An 8,609-nucleotide genomic window follows, 5' to 3' on the forward strand; every position below is an offset into this window, starting at 1 on the left:
TGAAATTTGAATGGACATTAAATATCATTCATATGATAAAATGAATATTGAAGACTTCATATCATAAGACTTGACATTGGGAAGAATTTTCCAAACAGAATGCCTTGCATCGATTGGAGCATACTAAGGAAAACAAAGAAGCAACATAGAAAGAAAATGTGATACCACCCTAGGTAACTTTTAATCACAGCCCTCATGATATGACGTACATGTAAGTCCAGTTTAGGGACTAGGGCACAAACCGTCTGATCACCACAGGTCCTGAGACTGCCCCTTCCTTTGATGGTGAAAGGTTTAGTGACTGGTGCATCTAGTATGGTATTACAGCTCCGAGGGGTAGGTCATGGTTTTAACAGTTTTTTTTTTTAAGGTGTGTCCAAAAAAATTATTGTCTAGATTGGGGGATTAATTAATATTTTTGTTTTGACACTCTTTACATCATTATTCAAGAACCTGCAAAAGTGTAACTGTAATGTTTGAATTCTTCGTTAACCTGCTTCAAAATAACCACGACAATTTTCTCCAGAGGTTATTACTATGCACAGGATATCGCAATTCGACTAATTCACAACAAATAACTATGACATGCCTTAAAAGGGCATTTTGTGATCCACAGCATCATCCCCCACTTTTCTCAAAACAAGTTGAGATTTTTATACTACTTGAAACCTCTGGCTGCATAATGTTTATGTACGCAAGATTTCTTGCAGATTAATTCGTTTAGCAAAAATATCGTGAAATTTTAATTACGTTCTGGTATAGCAGAACAAAATTACAACTCATTGTCTATGGAGCAGTGTAATACACATAATCATGCATATTCTTGCAAACACAAAATCGGAATCAACTAAAATTTTGAGAATAGCTTTTTTCGTGGATATCTACTGAAAAATGTCACATAAGGAGGATGCTAGGATCACAAAATACTAGTTTATTAAGATAACAACTTTATTGAGGACTCGTCAAGGCTCAGAAGCTGATCTAGGAAGTACATGTACATAGATTTTGTATGTATGTTTAACGATATATTTATTTCTAGCATAACTTTGCTTTTGTAGAAAGTTGTCTATTCTTCAAATTATTTCATATTAAGTTTCCTCACCAAATAACACATTTATGAAATAATTTTATAAGTTTGTAAGTTCTAATTTCTCTGAACTAAACTATCTTAGAGTAGTGACCCTTATTCTCAAGTATTGCAGGAAAATGTTGTCAGTATTATAATGCCTTTAATTTCTTGCTTTTCTTTTACACAAACCAAGTGGAAGTGTTAGACAGTGGGATATTATTGTTTATAAATGCATATGTGACTATGTGTTATCTATAGTCTGTCTCATCTCAAGTTGAGAGTAACATCATTTTGGATTTTGCAGTGGCAGATTTGAATCACACGGGCTAACTTAGAGGAATATACACACACATAGGGCGACGTAACCGCGTTAATGCACTGATTCAAATGTAGCAAAGAAAAATCCAACATGGCGTTACTCTCAACTTGTGATGAGACCGAGTATAGAGGCGCGATTGATTGGCTTTTATGCCCGGATGCTTTAATGTGACATTTCAGTATCAAACAATGTAGGTGACATGCATTTTTGCATCTTACATCTTATATTTTGATATTATTTGATGAAACATAATTTACGAATGTAGGGGAATGTATGAACAGGTTCATTAATAGAATCGAGGGAATGATCATTGTTAATGCACGAAGTGGACAATCGATGATGCCCTCAATTCTATTATTGAACCCCTACATGTGTAAATAACAGATGGTGCTGTAGATTAGCCCCAAACTTGTCATGGGGAACTGTTTGAAGATATTTTGTTAAACTTTGTGTGCTATATGTGTAGACAATTGCGACATATTTCTAGGTGGATAGGTTGTGTTATAAATGCAGGGTCTAATGAATTGTGTAGGTGAAAAATGGCAAATTGCAAAGATAATAATAGTAAGTTTCATAGGGACTTGTGTGGAAATGTAAAAAAATAATTCATGCAAAGGGGAAAAAGCAAGCTTTGTTACATTCCACAAAAATACCAATAATGTGCAGAGAAATTAAATATCCATTTGGGACTGTGCAAAGGTTTGAGCACATTTAATACAAATTCCCCATTAAAATTGATATAAAATGATATAAGGGTTGCACAAGATTGACATTTTATTTTATGTGATCATAGATGCACTGAACTCTTCCATTTGAAACCAATACACACCTTCTTGTAGACATCCCACACATGTGGTAATGGATTTCAAATGGAATCACTCAGCGAGATAACCCCATTTGAAATTTACACTCCCTATGTGGATGATTTGAGGTCAAGTCTTCCACAGGGGATGTGGATTTCAACTGAATAGCCCGTCCATATTACATGTGGTTACAATTACAACTACTTCACCTTTTCATGTAAACCAAATTCAGCAGAAGCCAACAATATTTGTGCATTGGTACAGAATGTTGCCTCACAAATAATCATTGGACCTTGGCATTTGTTACCAAATTATGATGATGTTGTTAGGTAATCATAAAGATCATTAGATGGTGAGCAATTGGTTAGCTTCGGTGTGTTTATAACTTGCAAAGGAAATAGAAAAGAAAACATGTTGGTATGTGGATTGGATTTATAGTTACATTGTATGTGTAAGTGTCAAGCAACCAGCCAAGCTGGATCATTGTGTAGTAGTAGGCTATTTATTTTTAAAAGAATCATGAATGTATAAATTTTCTGAAGACAAGTGATTTACATCATATTCTTATCAATGTAATGATGTGAGCGCAACAAAGTCTGGAAAAAGACTTAAGTTGAACTAGTAGACAGTATGCAATATGAATGGAAAGTATAAATAGGGTGCCCATAATGTTTGTTAGCAGCTATTATACAGGGTGTCCCTGAAAGAACTGTATCGTCGGAAACTTTGTTTGGGTATTTTCACGCCATAACTAAATAACTGGTGTGGTTGAGAAACAAAAACTAGCTGAATTTTGACAATAATATTGACCACACCGTTCCTGAAATATAAAAATTTTACAAAACTCTCCCCATTTTCAAACCTTTCCACGGATTCAAATATCAATCAATGTTCTGTATTCGGAGTGCTAATCACTTTGCATCATCAGCGCATGAGGCGTCTATTATCATTGACAGATATTTGACCCTGTGGAATGGGCTGAAAATGAGGTGTTTCGTAAGTATTTTATTTCAAAAACAGAGAGGTCAAAATTAAAAAAGTGTATGATACTTATTGATAGCTGATATATTCACCGACCAAATCAATTATTTAGTTATGTTTGGTTTGTAATTCGATTATAGTTAAGTGATTCCTGAGTTAACTAAACCAATAGGAAGCTTCTCTAGCTGTAAGTATCTCGGCAGCCAAATGAGATACCCATAGCATCCCAAAATGCTCCATGCCAAGCTTGTAATAACCATTGAGGTCTCATACATGTAGGTAAGGGATGGCTTCAAACCAAACCACATCTCAACTGCATGTACCCTGGCAGACCTAGCGGATTAACTAGGTGCTAATAGAAACCAGGACCAATCGCCTATTTTCCTAGGTTGCAGTAGTCGGCTGGTGCTTGGGTTATTCGCTGTCATAGTGTATGTTAGAATATGACCGTTGCTAGGTCAACTGGCCCACGTTTTCTTTGTTACGAACCACTGATCGAAATGATCACAACACAAAGCCTATGGTATATCAAAATTCAGAACAGGCGTATGAGCCCAGGCTTGAACCAATAACCAATGGTTTATACTAAGGTGCACTATGACAGCGAATAACAGTATTAATTAGTATCAGGTACCTTCATGTAAGTTGCAAGGTTTGCTTACTGAAGATAAATTAAGGTCACACAGCTGGGCAGTGTTATGTCCAGTGGACCAACTAGTGCATTACATATTGTAGTGGGATGATGTGAATATCTTCTATAATCAGAAGCTATAGGGATTATGTATCATCTATGATGTTGTTGAAAGAACAATATGTGACCTGGGGTCCATTTCACTAAACTTTTTCGAAGCTTTGCAAGACTCAAAATCATTTGTAACATACTTACGAATGGTACCCTTCGTAAGTAATAGGAATTTACTACAGAAGCCCTTCGTTAAGTTACATCTAGCATTGGGTATTCATAACTTTACGAGGATTAAAAAGGGTTCAAAGTTAAGTGAAATGGACTCCTACTCCCACGAAAAGAGCTTAAGTCACAAGTTGATAGTTTTGAGACCCTTGGTTGCTGAATTGATGTTCTTTGTTTGATGTGTACCTGTACATGCCTGAAGTATGTCTTTGTGAATGGGGCATTCTGTATGCCAGTAGTATGTTCTTTACAAGTGAATGGGCACAACATGCACAATAATCGGGCATTCACAAAGGACATAATTCTCGCTGGGACATATTTGCATCAAACAAAGAACAGCAACTCAGTAGCCAGGTCTCGAAACTTCCAATTTGTGATTTTACGCTCATTTTGTGGAGGCAGGTCACATATTGAATACTTGTTTGATGTTCATGTAATAGAATAGAGTAAGCGGATTGTATTTATTACAATATGATTGTTTATTGTAAAGCAAGTGGTTAATGTGCTGATTGTGAAGTTGAATAGATAATCAAGAAGTATTTTAAAGGCAAAGATATTGATAATTAGTATAAAGATGAAATTTTTATATTTTGACCAATTATCAGGTCCGTTAGAGCAATCTAGGGGCCTTCTGAATTGATGAGACTTCTGATTTTAACCTGTCATCAGGTATGTTAGGTCAACTTTTCTGATTTTGGTCCGTCATCAGTTAAGGAAACTTAAGGACCTTCTGATGAGATTTCTGATTTCAACCTGCCATCAAGTATGTTATATAGCAACTTAGGAACCGTCTAAATAAATGAGAAGTCAAAACCATTTTGAAGGGTTAATGCAATAAGTCCTACATGTCTGCAATAGCTGCCCTATAGACATTTGACAATTTCTGCATTCTATATTGTGCACATGACACCTGACAGCTATTGCAGATAGGGCTTTCTTGCCCTTCTCCTCGATTTGTATTAATTTAGTTGTAGTTTTCTTTTACTGAAAACTCTTGTCATTCAATCATCATCATAAGAAACTGTTAAAATTGTATTGTACATATATACAGGGTTCAAATTTGTTTAAAAATTTTGCGTAGCAGTTTTTGGCTAATTCATCATAATCAGGATACTTCCATATACTAAAGCACTATAAAATATGCAAAATTGGGTAGCAGTTACTTCAAAACGTGGATCAAAATGCTATGCGATACAGCCAAATTCGAACCCTGTACATATAGGACCCAACCATTTCTATTAAGTTTTAGGGTTCTAACAGCTAAAAACAGCACAGCCTGGTCAAAAACAAATATTTATTACTTTTTTTCAAATGGAAAATGCCAATGCAATAAACAACAACATTATGGAGCTTGTCCAACATTATGAAGCTTGGTCTAAAAAGTATTTACATAAATCGAATAGATTTTGATTTGTTCAAAGTGACTAGAAATAATATGGTTCGGCAAAGTATAAAGACTTTTCTTTCATGACATTTAAAAAATGTGTATTTTCAAATACATCATAACAGTCAGTATCATATATGGTCAGATGCTTTTGCTGTAGTTTTCTGTTGCAACAGATGATGCGTTTTGGATTCTCTGCAGCGGTTTTCCACTTAGGTCTTGTGGTTTTCAACTCAAATGATTAGCTTTGTTTGAGGTTTCTCCTCCTTCTTAAAAGCTCATTTAGTGATTTGCTCATGTGGACGATCGAAGATCGTACAAAATCATCAAAATGCAGATATTGGTACTTTTGTCATTGCCACAGATGTGCGAACATAGCCTGCTAGTGTATTTAAGACAAAATAAGGTATTTACATGAATCTGTATACTGACAGTGTATAAGTTAGCTACGTGTATTTGAATGGGGCTTCAACTTGGTCAATGCTGCTGTTTTCTTTGTTTTTTGCCAAATTATTTATTTCAAAAATACCAAATGACAATTTGAATGACTTATCCTTCACTTTTAAGCAATTTTTAAAGATTTATTTTACACTTGCGCTGGGATCATTGAATGAGACTTGAATGTTTTTGTGCAGGCTGCACCAAAAGTACAGCCTATGCATTGAAAAAAATGCAATTTTAAAGTATCATGCCCTTTTTGTGCAGCCATTCTTATTACACTGGAAAAAATATATGTGTTTGAAGGATAGAAGTTACAAATAAACCATGTTGACCACCTAGGTGAAATAATAAGTGCTTCCCACGATTATCATGTTTCAAAATAATGCATACGTTACTATGATTTCATTGCAAAATGTTATCAAATGTTTGTTATTATATGTCAAGTTATTTATTGCCACGTTTTAGTACAAATCTTAGATTGTGTTGTAGACAGTTTTGTCTAGTTTAACTTATAGTAGCAATAAATATGAATGAAAATAAGAAACTGTGTTTGACTAATTCTGATTTTTTGTAACACAAAACATTTGAGCCCGTTCATATTTCATAACCTTTCTTACTGTTTGAACATACTTATGCCTTCAGCAGTTTTACATTAAGTAATTAAATAAAAATGACTCTCATTAAAGGGGCATTTCGTGATCCACAGCCTCATCCCCCACTTTTCTCAAAAAAGTTGAGATTTTTATATCACTGGAAACCTCTGGCTGCATAATGTTTATGTACAAAATATTTCTTGCAGATTAATTCGTGTAGCTAAGATATCGTGAAATTTGACTTTCGTTCTGGTGCACCAGAACGAAATTACAACGCATTGTCTATGGAGCAGTGTATTAATCATGCATAACTCGCAAACGCAAAATCGGAATCAACTGAAATTTTGGGAATAGGCTTTTTCGTGGATATGTACTGAAACATGTCATAAAAAGAGGATGCTAGGATCACGAAATCCTCCTTTTAAACTCAAGTCGTCTTCTACCATTCCACTTAAAATAATATTAATGCTATCTCCCGCGTTCAGCTGACAGGCGATAGATACACGGCTGGGCTGGGCCTCAAAACAATGTGTAATCTTCATACAGGTATGTATTCCTAAGTGGATTAAATAGCATTGAACTTCATAATCAATAGTCAATGAGTCAAAGTAACAATAACAAGACGTTGCCGTTTCTTCTAAGTTCGCATGTGTATATAATCAGAGAAGATAAAATTACATTTTCTCTGATATAATACAGCACTGAGCAGTGCATGTAACCAACTTTCCTGATGTAACATACTACTGTCTGTTCAATTAGCTTAGATTAGAAGATATTTATTTTCTTCACGGTACGTGGTTTTCTAAAGGTTTTAGAAATCGTTGGGGTTACGTAATGATGTGGTACAGTTAGGCAGGGCGTTGGCTCACTTCACGCCAGTTCGGCAGCAGCAGAGCATCTATTTTTTTTCAAGGTTTTAAAAAAGTAATTGAGCTTATATTATTTGGGCTTTTATAACTATAAATCCACACGGGCCTATTGCATCAAGTAGTATGTCATATAAATGAGAGTTGTGTCTCTGTTTGCGTTTGAGTATATTTGGGCCTATATAATCAAGAAATTCACATAGGCCTAATTGCATCAAGTAGTTTACCATATTAATTCGGGTGTTGTTTTTCTGCTTGTGTTTGAATGTTTCAGAGGGATAAAGGATTTGATTACCTCTGCTTTGGAGCACGTACCAGATGGGTCGGCTGTTGACGCCATTTTAAGCAAGACGAAGAATCAGTTAGAAGAGCGGCAGAAGTTGATCCGTCTAGCAGACACCTCCATTTACGGATGGGCAACAGTGTCGGAATATGAAACGCACGAGATTGCGCAAGATGATGAGGATGACAATAAAATCATGCGAGCAGAGAACAGGGCCGGGCGAAAGGTCAAGCAGAAAAGGGCGGCCGTGGGGGCGAGCAACCAAACCAAAAAGTTCAGCGACCTTCTGAGAGTAGTTATACTGGTGATTTTTTTCGTGGCCAAAGCACCTACGTCGGCGCCAGCAGAGGCCAAGGCACCGGAAGTGGAACCGGAAGTTGCTTCACCTGTGGGAGTTTCAACCACTGGAAGGCCAATTGCCCATACAAGAGAGCTCCATATGCCGCAAGCACAGTGTCAAAACCGCCAATATAGAGTTAAGTGTAGTAATGTAGGTAATCCAAGAAATTGTACTAGCCCACCAAAAAAGTCTGGTGTGTCAGAGTCAGTCATGCAAAATGATAATGCATTTATTGCTAGCGATTATTATGAGTACGAAGAGCGAAATGGAGTATCTGGTATTAAAGTTGCAGGTAGGCTAAATAAGCATTTTCATTTTTGGGAAAAGATCGGGGCTCCAGAGTTTATTCTTAATACCATTCGTTTGGGTTATGTAATTCCATTCAATAAAAGGCCGGCGTCATCTTTTTCTAAGAATAACAAGTCTGCTTTATCTCACAATGTATTTGTTTCACAAGCTATATCGGAGTTGGTTCTTTTGGAAACCATTGAGGTATGTAAGGCACAGCCGACAGTAGTAAATCCACTTACGGTGTCGATTCAAAGCAATGGTAAGAAGCGGTTGATTTTGGACCTGAGGTTGGTAAATGAAGATCTTGACAAAATTTCAGTCAAATATGA

Source organism: Amphiura filiformis, chromosome 7 (genome assembly GCF_039555335.1).
Source record: "Amphiura filiformis chromosome 7, Afil_fr2py, whole genome shotgun sequence".
In the NCBI taxonomy this organism is placed as follows: Eukaryota; Metazoa; Echinodermata; class Ophiuroidea; order Amphilepidida; family Amphiuridae; genus Amphiura; species Amphiura filiformis.